The sequence below is a fragment of the Gossypium hirsutum genome, chromosome A07 (genome assembly GCF_007990345.1).
Source record: "Gossypium hirsutum isolate 1008001.06 chromosome A07, Gossypium_hirsutum_v2.1, whole genome shotgun sequence".
Taxonomy (NCBI): Eukaryota; Viridiplantae; Streptophyta; class Magnoliopsida; order Malvales; family Malvaceae; genus Gossypium; species Gossypium hirsutum.
Window position 1 is genome coordinate 45,181,128 of NC_053430.1, and position 15,584 is coordinate 45,196,711.

Here is a 15,584-nt window from a genome sequence, read left to right on the forward strand (position 1 = left end):
ACTTGAACATGGCTCATTTATGCTCTTCGAACGTGTTTCCTGCAAAGAAGGTTGCACCACATGATCAGTATTAGTAGCATGATTTATACAACCACCCTCAATATTCAATGTGTTACTCGAATTACGAGCTTGAAGAGTGGTTGTTTCATTACCCACACGAAGTGTGAGTTCTTCTATACCAACATCAATAATAGTTCTATCAGTTGCTAAAAATGGTCTTCCTAAAATTAAGGGCACGTCACTATCCTCTTCCATGTCTAGAACAACAAAATCAATTGGGAATATAAATTTATCAATTTTCACAAGCACGTCTTCAATAATAACCCTAAAAAATCTGATTTTTTTATCCGTCAATTGAATGTTCATCCTAGTTTGTTTGGGTTTCCCAAGACCTAGTTGTTTAAACATTTTATAGGGCATGACATTAATACTTGCCCCTAAATCAGCCAAAGCATTGTTAACATTTAAACTACTAATTAAACAAGGAATCGTAAAACTCCCTGGATCTTTCAACTTGTTGGGTAGCTTATTCTGTAGAATGGCTGAGCAAACTACGTTGAACTCCACATGCGATGCCTCATCCAACTTTCACTTATTTGCTAAAAGCTCTTTTAAAAATTTAACTGTGTTCGGCATCTGCGAAAGAGCTTCAATAAATGGTAAGTGAATATGTAATTTCTTTAATAATTTAAGAAATTTACCAAATTGTTCATCCGTGTGGTCTTTCCTTGTCGCACTGGGGTATGGTACACGAGGTTTATATTCTTTACTTACTGGTTTTTGCTCACTGTGGTCCACCTCATCCTTACCTTTACTTACCACAATTCCCTGCCTCAGTTCTAGTTCAGGTCCAACTAACCCTTCTTCATCTCGAATAGTAATTGCATTAAGTTGTTCCCTTAGGTTAGTTTCAGTATTACTCGGTAAGCTACCTTGTGGTCGTTCAGAAATTAACTTAGCAAGATGTCCTATTTGAGTTTCGAGTCCTTGAATAAATGCTTGTTGATTTTTAAGAGCTGTCTCTGTATTCTGAAAACGAGTTTCTGACACCAAGATGAATTTTGTTAGCATCTCCTCAAGGTTTGGCTTCTTTTCCTGCTGGTAAGGTGGTTGTTGAAAACCTAGGGGATGTTGTGGCCTTTGATTTCCTTGACCACCCCACGAGAAATTGGGATGGTTCCTCCAACCTACATTATAAGTGTTACTGTATGGGTTATTTTGAGGTCTAGAATTATTATTACCCATATATTGAACTTGTTCCTCCTCGGTGCTAGGGTTGAAGGTTGGATAAACTATGTGTACTCCTCCTCCACTTGAATCACACCTCATCACTGAATGTACCTGAGTAGAACCATACAAACCGTTAATCTTTTTATTTAAAAGTTCTACCTGGTTAGATAGCATAGTAACTGTGTCGAGGTTGAAAACGCCGGCAGCTTTCGTTGGGTTCGTTCTCATGACTTGCCACTGATAGTTATTCAGTGACATCTCTTCAATAAATTCATAAGCCTCTTCAAGTGTTTTTTTTGTTTAAAGCTCCACCGGCGGCTGCGTCGATTAGTTGCCTTGTTGAAGGGTTTACGCCATTGTAAAACGTCTGAACCTGCAACCATAAAGGCAACCCATGGCGAGGGCACCTTCTTAATAAGTGCTTATATCTCCCATGCATCTTAAAGAGTTTCTAAATCCATCTACACAAAAGAAGAGATATCATTCCTTAGTTTAGCCATTTTAGGCGGCGGAAAATATTTTAGTAAAAAATTATCGGTCATTTGTTCCCAAGTAGTGACTAACCCTCGTGGTAACGAGTTTAACCACTGTTTAGCTTTGTTCCTCAATGAGAATGGGAACAATCAAAGGCGAATGGCATCGTCAGAAACGTCATTGATCTTAAAAGTGTCGCAGAGTTCCAGAAAATTCGTCAAATGAGTGTTTGGATCCTCGTCCTACAAACTATCAAACTGAACAAACTGTTGTATCATTTGAATCGTGTTAGGTTTCAGTTCAAAATTATTTGCAGCAATAACAAGTTTAACTATACTCGATTCAGCGCCTGTTAAAGTAGGTTTAGCATAATCATACATAGTACGAGGAGCAGGATTCTGATTTACTGGGTCTGCAATAGCCACATGAGGTAACTGATTATTTTGATTATCAGCCATCTCCTTAGTTATGGTTTGAATATCGTCCTCTTGCCCTTCCTCTATGTATTGTAGGCTTTGCCTTTTCTCTCTTTGGTTTCTGCGATTTGTGCTTTTGATCTCACTATAAAAAAGTAGATGTCCTGACGGGTTTCTTCTAGTCATAAACTATAAAAACCTGCCAGAAGTAAAAGAAAGAAAATTTAGTAATTTAAACAAAACAAAATTGCAATAAAAATAGAAAATGGCTAAAGTAATAAAAATTAAGTGTTCCTAATATTTTAATCCCCGAAAACGGAGCCAAAAACTTGATGATCGTGTAACTAACTAAAATTTCGACTTAAGACAAGCGCACCTATCGAACAGTAGTATAGTTATGGTGAGACCGGAAATATCGTATCCACGAGGGCTAAAAGTACTAGTAATTACTATCCTTTTATTATCTAGCCTAAGAATTAAAGTGTGTTTTTAAACTAAAACTATTTATCTAATTAACTAAGATTGCGAAAAAGATGAAGTTTAGAAAATACTTTTGGAAAAACCGATGGAGAAGACAATACCCAAGGAAGAATCCACCTAGACTTCACTTATTATTTCTGAATTAGACAATTTATTCACTTAACTTAATCTGTAGAAATCCCTAATTTATGTTAATATCTCTCTCGAGACTAAGAACAACTGACTTTAGGTTGATTAATTGAAATCTCTTTCTAATTAAAACTCCTATTATCGCATTAACTCGAACTATGAATTCCCTTATTAGATTTGACTCTAATCTGGCAGATTTATGTCATCCTATCTCTAGGAGTGCATTCAACTCTGCTTAATTATGGATGATCTACTCTTAAACAGGGACTTTTGCTCCACTGATTAAGCACATCAAAACCTGAATTAATACCCTGAATATTAAAATAAGAATTTAGAACTCACAATTAAGAATAAGAATAAGTCTTTATCATATAATTCAAATAGTAATAAGATTCGTCATAGGGTTCATCTCCCTTAGGTATTTAGCGAGTTTAGTTCATAATAATAATGGAAACCAATAAAACATAAAGAAACCCAAAGAACTTCTAGGAAATTAGATGGAAATCTTCAGTCTTGATGTAGATCCTGACTCCAAGGTGATTCTAATAGCTATTCTTGAGTATTTCCTGCCTCCAACTCTGTGTGTCCCCTCTAATCCTCTTCTAGGGTGTTTATATAGGCTTTAGAATGCTTCAAAACCCTCAAAAGTGCCCTTTTCCGAATAGAACTAGGTTTGGGCTCGGCAGAGACATGACCGTATGCCATGCCCGTGTGAAGGTGCTCAGGCTGTGTGCAATACTGACTTGGTTCTTAGTCGACACGGCCATGACACACGAGCGTGTGGTCTACCCGTCTGTCACACACGGGCGTGTGGATCACCCGTGTGGAAGTGCCTAGGCCGTGTGGAACACTGATTTAGGCCCAATTTGTCCGTTTTTGGCCCGTTTCTTGCTCTTTTTGCTATCTTAAGCTCTCCTGAGTATAAAACATGAAATTAAAGGATTAGGAGCATCGACTTCACTAAAACCAAGGAAAAATCATTCATAAATATGCCAAGCATGGGGTAAAAATATGTATATATTACGGTTTATCAATAATAATAACAAACAAAAGAAAACCAAACGTGGCAACAGGCTCGGAAAAGAAAGAAAAAAATTAAAATTAAAATTAATTCATAATTTAATAAGTTTAAATGTTAAAAGGAATTCAAACCTATTCCGACCCTTGACTAACCAAATTTTTAGGAGTTTAACTCCCACTCCAGCACCACCAACCTGAACAGCTGACCAAGGACTAATAAAAGAAAAATAATTGAACTCTTCAAACCATGACTTTAATCCAAGACCTTAAAGACCTGATTAAGACACTTAACCACAGAAGCAAGCATTGACTAATGACAGAGTTCAACAAATCAAAAGTTTAAGATTTTGGGGTGTTAAATGCTAGTTCTTGAACGAGCAATTTATTACAGTCACTTGTTGATATTGGTCATATTAATAATTAAGAAGACACAATGGTGACAATGAGATAAAACAGGATTGTATTGAGTGAGCGGATTTAACTCAAAGAAATCAAGAATATCATATGAGGGTATCACACACATTACGAGGTCATTAGACAAAATAGTTAGATGAATTGCTTTCGTTAAGAGTACATAATAAGGAGTTTCCAATCATGATGCTTCTTGTGGTCTGACTCCATGATTAAATAAATTGCGAACTATCGAAACGATGCTTCTGGACATAATTGCAATTACAATAGTCTAATTTTATATGTCTGATTGATCCCTCCACTAGCCCAACAAGAACTCGATCGGACTGCATTTGAATCAAAAGGAAATTCTACAACTTTGGAAATAATTTAATTGAGTCTTTCTTTAATATGAAATTAAATTAGATAGTCGTGAGAAACTTTCAACTGGAGAATTTGATTAAAGAAATTTCTTGAAAATTTAATTTAGAAAATTTAAGTGATTTTTGGGAAAAATTAAATTTGATTAAGTAAAATTAAATTAATCAAATTAATTAAAATTATGGATGAATTCCAAAACTATATATGTACTATGGTTTAATGTGCAATTGTATACATGAAATTTTGATTTGATCCAATTCTTATAAATTATTAACACAATTATTAATATAACATCATTTTATGTTTATATATTACATACATAAATAATTATATTTATCCAATATAAAAATAAATTGATGTTTTTATTTCTTTAAGTGTGTATGAATAAATCAAAATTAAAGTTTCAAGTATAGATTTGAATCACAATTAGAATTTCATGTTTATAATTGCACCAAATTAAAATTCATGTATACAATTGCACATTAAATCAAAGTTCATGTATACAATAGCACATTAAATTAAAGTTCATATATAATTTTGAAATTTATCCCTTAAAATTAATATAATATTTTTTAAAATTAATTTTCAAGTCAGACAATTTGCCCAATGGATATGATATTTTTTAAAATTAATTTTCAAGTCAGACAATTGGCCCAATGGATAATTGAACTTAAAAATTGGACCTGATATTGTAAATTGAGCCTGGGAGCCCAAAACTGAGACCAAGACCCAAAAACTAATCAAACTAGGCCTGGTAAGTGAAACCGGGCCGACGATCCAACTAATGGCAGGATCGGACCAACCAGGTCACCACTGGCCTGGACCGAACCAGCAATAGCTGAACTGACTTGGAGTGCCATAAGGATGTCACACTTACGATGGCACCACTGGACACAACGGTTTCGGTGGTGGCGATGGAGACATTCTGGTGGCTAGTTGGTGGTCCTGCGACGGTTGAGCAGTGGAGGAATTATACTCCTACTGGGACTTTACCGGATAATTTGATTTCAAATTAATTATTCAAAAAAGAATATTATTTTAATAGATTTAATATTTAGTTTAATTTAATACTTATCTTAATATATTTTATTAATTTAATATTAAAGTGATTACCTTAATATTAAATTTAATTTAATATTTATCTTATAGATAAATATTCTATTAATTTAATAAATTTAATATTAAATTTCATCTAATATTTATCTTGATAACTATTAATTAATTTAATATTAAAGTGATTACGTTTAATCATAGTTTAACTCTCTAAACTCTCCCTATATAAAGAGAGTCATGGGTCATTATTTTTCACACGCTAGAATTCAAGAGAAAATTGTAATGAGAAAATTCTCTGAAGAAATTATTTCAGAACATTTCTACAAATATTTTTCTTATTTACAACTTGACCCAAAAGTTTAGAAAAATTATGAAATTGCCTCAGTGGTAATTTTGTGGAATTTTTTTTTATTCGGAGCGAGCCCACACTCAGCAGATGTAAGCTTGAGGATAGCAGAGAAGACTACTCGATCAGAGCGTTCATCCTAGACAAATCGAAAAGGTATTCTAGCTTTGGAAAAAATTTTAAAACTCTAGTTATTCACTTAAACTTATTTTTCAGAAAACCCAATTTTCCAACAATCTCGAAACCAAGTCCTTTCATCTTAAGGATACAAAATTAACATGGAGCTTACTGTCATGGGAGTCGCGACACCTGGCCAAATTCGTGACACCGTCCCTCTAAGGTCGTGATACCTCTGAAAGTGTTGAAGTGAAGAAATTGAGGATAACTCTAGTGGTGTCGCGACACCGAGACCCCAAGATCCACAAGTTCGCTAATATCTAAGGTGTCGCAACACCGAAGCCTGACGAGTGAAAATAGCTGCAAGGGTAGTTTTTGTCCAAGACTATCTCCAATCAAAATAAAAATTCTAGGGGCATTCTTGTCAACTTTTTGGGATTGTAATCAGATGTTAAAAGCAATTTTTGAAAACTAAAAGAGCCAACTTTTCTTTACTTTTCTATCATCTTTTTTAGCTAAATAGTTAGCCTTCTCCACTATTATTAAAGTTTAGCTCTTAGCTTTTTCTAGTTTTAGTTATTAGTTAGTTAGTTTCTATTGTATCTTAATGTTATTTGCATTTTGGTACTCAAACTTCATCTTGTATTTTCATTTTCACCCAAAGCTTTTAATATAGTTCAGCTCTATTTTCTTTTCAAAGTGTAAAAATATAAACTTTGTTGGTATTTCTCACTTCCATTGTTGCTGCCATCATCTTCTTCAGGAAACTACTAAGAAATCTCTAAGCTTTCTTTAACCCTATTCTTATGCCTATTTGAATGTATGATTTGAATATGTGTTGGATTGTTTGTTTGAAAATGGTGTTAGGTAACTAAATCTTTTGTGGTTGGTTGATAGAAATGTTGCTTGGTTAGTTTTGGTACATGGATTAAATCGTAAAAACTAGACTAAATCGAATAAACTTCAAAACTTAGAATTATTTAGGTGGGTGAGACCGAGTATCAAGCACAATTTGGTTATCCCCAGTTAGTTTGGTGAGGTCAAGAGATAAACCAAACTAAATCGTCTAATTTGGTAAAATGGTGACCGAGAGGTAAATTTGAACCAATTTGAAGTTTAAACTTTTTAGATCCCTAATCCAAAAATTAACCAGCAACATGGAAGTCAACCAACCACTTTTGTGCATTGGATTGTTAATTGCTTAATTTAGATTATTTTACAATTTGGTCCTTCTTAGTGTTAGATGGCTGATTAGTGTAATTACCCTTGATTATGATCTTTTGTAATATAGTATTTAGCGAGTAGCTATCTAGACTTCCTATTTGCATGCTTGTTTCACTTTGATCACTTTGTTCCCGAACTCTATTAGGTTTGATCCTTAGAATACTTAGGTGTTCCATTGTAACACTATAAATATTAGAACTCGCCTTGTCACACTTTTAGTAAAACCACATAGTTATATTTGTACGTAGGGGCATGATCAAATTCAAACGAGGATTTACAAGAAGTTATCTTTTAAATATATTATATCTAGATTTTTATTATAACTTTAATTCATGATTAATTTGTTTTATTTTTATCTTTCTGAGGATGGTGAAATATTTGATCTCAACATTGGTTTTGATTCTTGATATTGGATTTTATCGAGCAAATTTTAGATTGGCAAGGAGCTTCAATGTGTTTTTTAGTTGAAGTTTGATTATTTTTATTTTTATTTTAAATCTAATCGAATTATTAAGTTATATTATTAAATATTGATGGGATAATAAGGTTTATTAATTAGCTTTTATAGTATATTATTTTCAAATGGTTTTCTAATGTCTTATAATATTTGAAAACAATAATGTCGTATAATATTATTAATATTCTTTTAATATTTTAAAAAGAATGGGTTTTGGTAGAATATATTAATACTATGTTGCTTTATATTTAAGTATTTATTCTTTTCTTATCAAATTTTATATATATATTGCTTGTCGACTCAAACATAAATTCTTGTAATATCGATTTTTTCTAAATAAAGAATCTATTAAGATGTTTAGAAGTTCGTCTTATTAGATCTGTTGCATTTCCCAAATTGAATTCAAGCATAAAATAAATTAAGGATATAATTATGGATATGATAAGTGGCAAAATAATAACCCTCTAAAAATGAAAACATAGTAATAAATAAGAGAACAATGAAAGTTCTCAAGGTAACCCTTTCAATGGTAGATATAACTTATCTTATCAATGTAATATGAAAGATCATTGTTCACATACTTGTCGTGTGCCGAAATATTTTTTTCAAAATCTATTAATTTTCTTTAAGAAAATATGTCTCATTGACAATGTAACAATGAACATTATTTTTGCCGGTAAAAAACCAAACGAATATTAATGCATTATTTGCTAGTACAAAATTAGTTGAAAGCTCTATAAGAGCTAATATATCAATATCTAAAGGAACAAAATTAGTACGGTTAAATTATATGTATGGTCAACCATAAGTTAACATTAGTATCGTTGAATCATGTGGATAGTAAACCAAAAGTTTACTAGTTCAAATATACTAATAGTTGGCATGATCAAGTAAACCATCCCAATAGATAATGATCAGAAAATATAAGAATTTACATGGATATTTATTAAAGAACCTAAAGATTCTTTATTTATCACGTATTGCTTCTTCTCAAAGAAGGTTATTAAACCTTACTAGCAAAAGTTGATTGAATCTCTTGCATTTCTAAAAGAAACATGAGGCCATTTATCCAACAAGTGGATATTTTGATATAATTTTGGTAAATGCATCTACAAGTTAATCATATGCAAGTTGTCAAGTCACAACCTGTAGTTTGCGAGATTACTTGTTTAATAATTTGTTTAAGAATAAAACTTTTCAAATTATGCAATCAAGACAATTCTTATTAATGTTGGTGAGTTTATTTCTCAAGCTTTCAATTATTATTGAATGCTTGATTATTAGTACGAGCAACTGTCACAAAAGCCTGCTGTTTATACATATAAAATAATTTAGCAGAATTTATAAAGTACATGCTTCTGATTAATAGCTAAACCATATCTTTTGAGAACAAAAGTTTTTGTATATGTACAAGGATATTATATTTTGCATGAATTGACACTTGTACGAATCATGTCAATAAGTTGTAATAAATACTCCCCATTACAATTGACTTTTAGTCAGGAGCTAAATTCAACCCATTTTAAAATTTTTGAATTTGTTATATTTGTTCAAGTTGATCCCCCATAATACACAAAATGAGTATTCAAATAAAGTTAAAAATATATATTAATTATGAGTCTCCTTGTATTATTAGATGTTTCAAATGAATTAGAAATTCAATTATGATATAATTTGTGATTACTATTTGATTTGATAGCCTTCCCAACATTCGGGGGAGTGAAATAATAGTTCGATAAATAAATTACTTGGAATGAATTATCATTATCTAGATCATCATAAAAAATGATTTGAATCAGAAATCCAAAAAGATAATTCACTTTATTACAAGTTAACTATCAAATGCATTTACTAACTTGATGAGAATAACAAGTGTTATATACCAACTAATGTTTTGATTTGAATTGAAGTCCCAATAGGATAATTGTTAGAATAAAATGAAAGTAAAGCATACCTGAAGCATGGTAGATAAATTTGTTCCAAAGATAAAAATTATCGTAAAAGAAAATGATAAATATAGATGGTCATATAGTGGAGGCAAGTCTTCCAAAAGAGACTAAAGACATAACTAATTATTAAAACTCCAGAAGATATTTAGGTACTTGAAATTGAATATAAAAGTCATGAAAATAAACAGATCTCAATAAGTGATGTCAATACGAGAAAATATGGAACTGTGAAAATAAAAAGTTGTTAACAATAGTTTTGCATGCAATATTATTATTAAAATAATGAAATAAAATAAAGATATTAAATAAAATTTTCAAGAAATATAAAAAGACACAATTAAAGTAGAATTAAATTCGTGAAATTTTTGAACTAATAGTCCAAACATCTAAAGTATAAAGCCAATGAGGTGTAAATGAGTAGTTTTGAAAGAAAAAACAAAATAAGAAAAATGAAGTAACCTTTAGATATCTTCTTAGTCTAACAGATAATGAAAGATTTGACGAAATGTCTTATGATTGTTGTTACAGTCTTTTTTAAATCACCATATAGTGGAAGTTTATATTAAAATTCTTAAAAGGATTTAGAATGTTGGAAGAATAGAGAAATTCTTGAAAAAGTGTTCAAAACAATTGTATAAATATTTATATGAATTGATTTGAACATATATATTAGTATTAAATGATCATGACCAAAATTTTGTTATCATTATTGTTGAAAACTCCTGAAGATAACAAAATATATTTCCCCAAATGAATTGTGATATAAATGCTTAGCAAATACATTTAAGTGATCATTTGAAAAGCTAGCATTCAATATTTGAATACGTAGGATATAAGATATTATGTGATGTAATGAGAGAGAGTAAATATGAGCTATACTCTTTTTCCCTTAACTGAAGTTTTATTCCATAGGTTTCCTGGTAAGGTTTTTAATGAGGTAGCATGTTATGTGTATTATAGATAAGTGTATTTTTTTTCCTTCACTAAGAATTTTTTTTCCCCACAAAGTTTTTATCTTAATAAGGTTTTAACGATGTGCATTATCTACCAATGGACATCTAAGGAGGAGTGTTATAAACATTTTATTATTAAGATGTCCATCAATATCAAAATAAGTTTGATATACAAAAGGAATTTAATGTTTATTAGAAGTAGAGTTTTATATATTGCATACTTCTTATGTCTATAAATATAGACTTTGGGCAAGCACTGTAAATATCTCTCTTAATCAATAAAATATGTCTCTTTTGATCCCCGTATTTTTCTTTGTTCTTTACTTTCTTTATTTCTTAAAAATTAGAATAATTTTCATTTAATTAGTAATCATATCAATATTAAATTAAAATTTTATTTATATTAAATTACACTTTTTATTTTTGTCACATCCTGAAAATCAAGTTAAGAGAATCGGGTAAATAAATCGAGGATTAATGAACCGAAAACCATATTTAAATTATATAATTAAATAATTAGGAGTTAATTAAAGAAAATATTAGAATAATTAGATTTAATAATTTTAGGTTAGGAAATTAAAATTAGGTATCCGAGAATTAAGATGAAAAAGGATTTATAAAGACGAGGTTTGATTTGAAAATAATTGTGAAAATTGTGTTTTAATTAAATTAAGGGTTGATTTGAAAAATAAGGAAAAACTGGGAGTTTTTAATAGGAAATTTCCCCTTAATTTTAAAAAAAAAATATGCTCATCTTCTTCCTTCTTTAAAACCCCCACCTCCCTTCTCTCCCATTTAGCTTCTCATTCAAAAAAAAATTTCAAATTCAAATTTGATATTTTCTCTCAAAATTAACTCATCCTTGGTGATTTTCTAGCTATCCAAACACCTAAACACCTTCCACTTTTAAAGAAAAATCATTAAATCCTTAACAAATTCGTCATTGTTCTTCTCATGTTCAACTTTGAATTAGATCAACAACATGTTGTTTTCTTCAAATTAAGTTAATGTCTTGACTTATTATGATTAGCTTAAGGTTGTTGTTTTTCTAATTCGGAATTTAATCGAGTGTGTTGAGAGTTTTTAAGATTTAAAGTTTTTTAATCAAGTTTCGGTTCGACAATGGTGAAATCCTAAATAATGAGTAAACCTATTGTTTTTTATTGATTTCTAATCTATTTTTAACTAAATATAAGGTATTTGAACTCAACTTGATAGATTAGTATCCAATTTTAATGAATTTTGAATTTTTCACTTTTTTGTGTTCATACAAGCTTGATTATACTAGAAAAATTAGATCGGTGAAATTGGATGAAATTGATTGTTTGTATATGTAATTAGATGATATTTAGGAATATCAGAATCGAATTTAAGGCTTAGAGATAAAGTTTGAGTGGTTAAACACCTATTTCGACGACAAAACTAGTTAAATTTTCAATATGAGAAAAGTGAGCTTAGAGTGGTGATTTTTTTGCTTTTTTTTTTGAGTTTAAGGCTATTAATAATAATTTTATACTGTGTTTAATGTGTATGCAAATTTTCAAATTCATCAGGAGGTTTCACGAGCAATGCGAAAGGGTAATAAAAGCTTGTTTAACATTATTGGGCAAAAAGTATTAACTAATGTAAGTGATTTGATATACTACATTTAAACTCCAATACACAGGTTAAGGTAACATATGCGAATCTTTTGCTTAATTAATATGTGAACCTTTACTTCTTCATTGTAAAAATTCTTATAATTTTGGTTGAATCATTTAGTATATACATTGTGTGGTTTTAATGGTGCAAAATGCATGAACTTATAATATAAATACATGTGCTTTATTTTATATACAATATATTGTTATATGTATAATATATAAATGGGGGAGTTGGTAATATATATGTGTGAGATTAGAGTCATAAATAATATATGGGAGTAAGGTATGTTGGTATTAAATATATACATATATATGCATGCTTTGGTGCTATATAAGTAATATATATGTGTCTTACATACATATATGTGGGTTGTAATATATATACACGTGGGTGGTTATACATATATTATATATATGCATGACTTTATCTTATATAATATATATGCATGGCTTTATTTTACATAGTATATATTAATGGATTTTGGTATTATATAATATATATATGCATGGTTCAATATATATATAATTATGGGAATGGTTTTATATATTATATAAATTTATCAGACTTTCAATGTATGCTTAAAATTTAAAGTGACAAAGGTCATTAAATAAATATATATAATATATATTCGTATATGATTTTGTAAAATATATGAACGGATATATGAAAAAATAATATAATGTGGATTTTTATAACATACAAATTTGATTGATAATGCATATTTATGTATCTACGAATCTGTAAGTGAATTATGAGATTTATGATATTGCGAGCCAATTATATTTGTGTATTGTATTATATTGTGAACCATGTTAACTTGGTGAATTATATTATTATTGTGAACTGTGTTAATTTGGTACTCTGTATTAATATGGTGAACTGCATTAATTTGTCAAATTGTGTATTGTAAGATTTTAAGTTGCATTGTGATAAACCATAATTTATACATATTATTATCCCATGCTTAACACATTTTTTGGATGAATTATCCTTAGATTTGGTGAATTCGATGCTCCTAATCTTTTAATTTCATATTTTATACTTGGGAGAGCATAGGAGGACAAAAAGAGTGAGAAATGGGCCGAAAACGAAAAAAATGAATCCACATGGGAAATCAACACGGCCTGGACTTCCTCACACGTGTCCATTTGGTAGGATCGAAGCACGACTTACACGGGTAGACTACACGCCCATGCCTATTTAACAGCCTTGACCACGGTTTGGAGCAATCACACACGGGCGTGTCCCTGTCGAGCCCAAGTATAGTCCTATTCGGAAAAGGTCACTTTTGAGGGCTCTTAGGCATTCTAAAGCCTATTTAAACACCTGGGGAGGCACTTAGGAAGACACACGGAGTAGGAAGCAAGGAATTGCTCGAAGAAAGTCGATTGATCCATCTCAGAAGCCAGATTATTCATCAAGACTGAAGATCTCCATTCAATTTCCATTCAAGAGTTTTGGCTTTTCTTTATGTTTTGTATTTATTATTCTTCTAAGATGTTTTCTTTTATAATTATGAACTAAACCCCCTAAATACCTAAGGGGAATGAAACCTAAGACAGATCTTGTTATTATTATCTGAATTACATGATAAATATTTGACTTGTTCTTAATTATGTGTTCTTAATTCTTGTCTTAATATTCCAGGAATATTGATTCGAGTTAATGTGTTTATTCAGAGGAGCAAAAGTCTCTGTCTAAGAGTAAATTTGTCATAATTAAGCGAAGTTATTTGTCATAATTAAGCGAAGTTGATTGCACGCCTAGAGATAGGGTGACAAGATTTTGTCGGATTAGGGTGAAACCTAATAAGGGGATTAGGACGTTAATTAAAAAAAGATTTCAATTAATCAACCTAGGGTTAGACGTTATTAGTCTCGAGAGAGATAATAATATAACTTAGGGATTTCTACGGATCAAGTCAAATGAATAAATCGTCTTATTCAGAGTCAAATAACAGGTGAAGTCCAGGAGGAGTTTTCCTTGGGTATTGTCCTAATCAATCAAATTTTCTAAAAGTATTTTCCCCAACTTTCTTTCTCTGCACCCTTAGTTTAGTTAATTAGTTTTGACAAACAAATCCCTTAATTTTTAGGCTAGATAATAAAAAGAAAGTAATTACTAGTACTCTTAGTTCCTTTGGGTTCGATAATCCGGTCTTGCTAAAGCTATACCACTGTTCGATAGGTACACTTGCCTTCATCGTGATAATAGTTGGTTTCAAGAACGATCATTTATAAATTATTTAAAACTTATTGCAAATATTACGAATCAAGTTTTTGGCGCCGTTGCCGGGGAACTAAGATATTAGAAACACTCGATTTTTATTACTTTTAGCCATTTTACTTTATTTGCAATTTAAATTTTTATTTTCTTTTCTAATTTTTCTTTTATTCGCTCCTAGCAGGTTTTTATAGTGTATGACTAGAAGAAACCCGTCGGGACCATTACTGTTTGATAGTGAGATCGATCACACAGTTCGCAGAAACCGAAGAGAAATAAGGCGAAGCTTAAGATGCACAGAGGAAGAGCAAGAGGACGATACTTCAACCACAACTGAGGAGATGGCTGAAAACCAGGAAAATCCGTTACCTCCTGCGATTGTCGCTGATCCAATAAATCAGAATCCTGCTCCACGCACTATGTATGATTATGCTAAACCTACTTTAACAGGAACAAAGTCAAGTATAGTTAGGTCTGCTATTGCTGCAAATAATTTTGAACTGAAACCTAACACAATTCAAATGATACAACTATTTGTTCAGTTTGATGGTTTGCAGGATGAGGATCCAAACAACCACTTGGCAAATTTTCTAGAGTTTTGCGATACATTTAATATCAATGGCGTTTCTGATGATGCCATTCACCTTCGGTTATTCCCTTTTTCATTGAGGAACAAAGCTAAACAGTGGTTAAACTCGTTACCACGAAGGTCAATCACTACTTAGGAACAAATAACTGAAAAATTTTTATTAAAATATTTTCCGCTGGCTAAAACAGCCAAATTACGTAATGATATCTCTTCTTTTGTGCAGATGGATTTAGAAACACTCTATGATGCATGGTAGAGATACAAGGACCTTTTAAGAAAATTCCCTCACCATGGGTTACCGCTCTGGCTACAGGTTCAGACGTTTCACAATGGCCTGAATCCTTCGACTAGACAGATGATTGATGCAGCTGCTGGAGGAGCTATCAATAATAAGACACCTGATGAGGCTTATGAATTTATAGAAGAGATGTCACTGAATAATTATCAGTGGTAAGTCATGAGGATAAAGCCCACGAAAGCAGCTGGCGTTTTTAACGTTGATTCGATCA

At 31.1% G+C, this 15,584-nt stretch overlaps 2 non-coding genes across 2 annotated transcripts; one reads left to right on the forward strand and one right to left on the reverse strand.

Moving 5' to 3' along the window:
* Positions 1 to 1,619: 1,619 nt before the first annotated feature.
* LOC121204331 (small nucleolar RNA R71) lies at positions 1,620 to 1,724 on the forward strand. The gene has a single exon (XR_005899258.1). It is a non-coding gene; the product is annotated as a small nucleolar RNA R71 (small nucleolar RNA).
* A 13,541-nt stretch (positions 1,725 to 15,265) lies between these two features.
* On the reverse strand, positions 15,266 to 15,372 carry LOC121204217 (small nucleolar RNA R71). The gene has a single exon (XR_005899146.1). It is a non-coding gene; the product is annotated as a small nucleolar RNA R71 (small nucleolar RNA).
* Between the last annotated feature and the right edge of the window lie 212 nt (positions 15,373 to 15,584).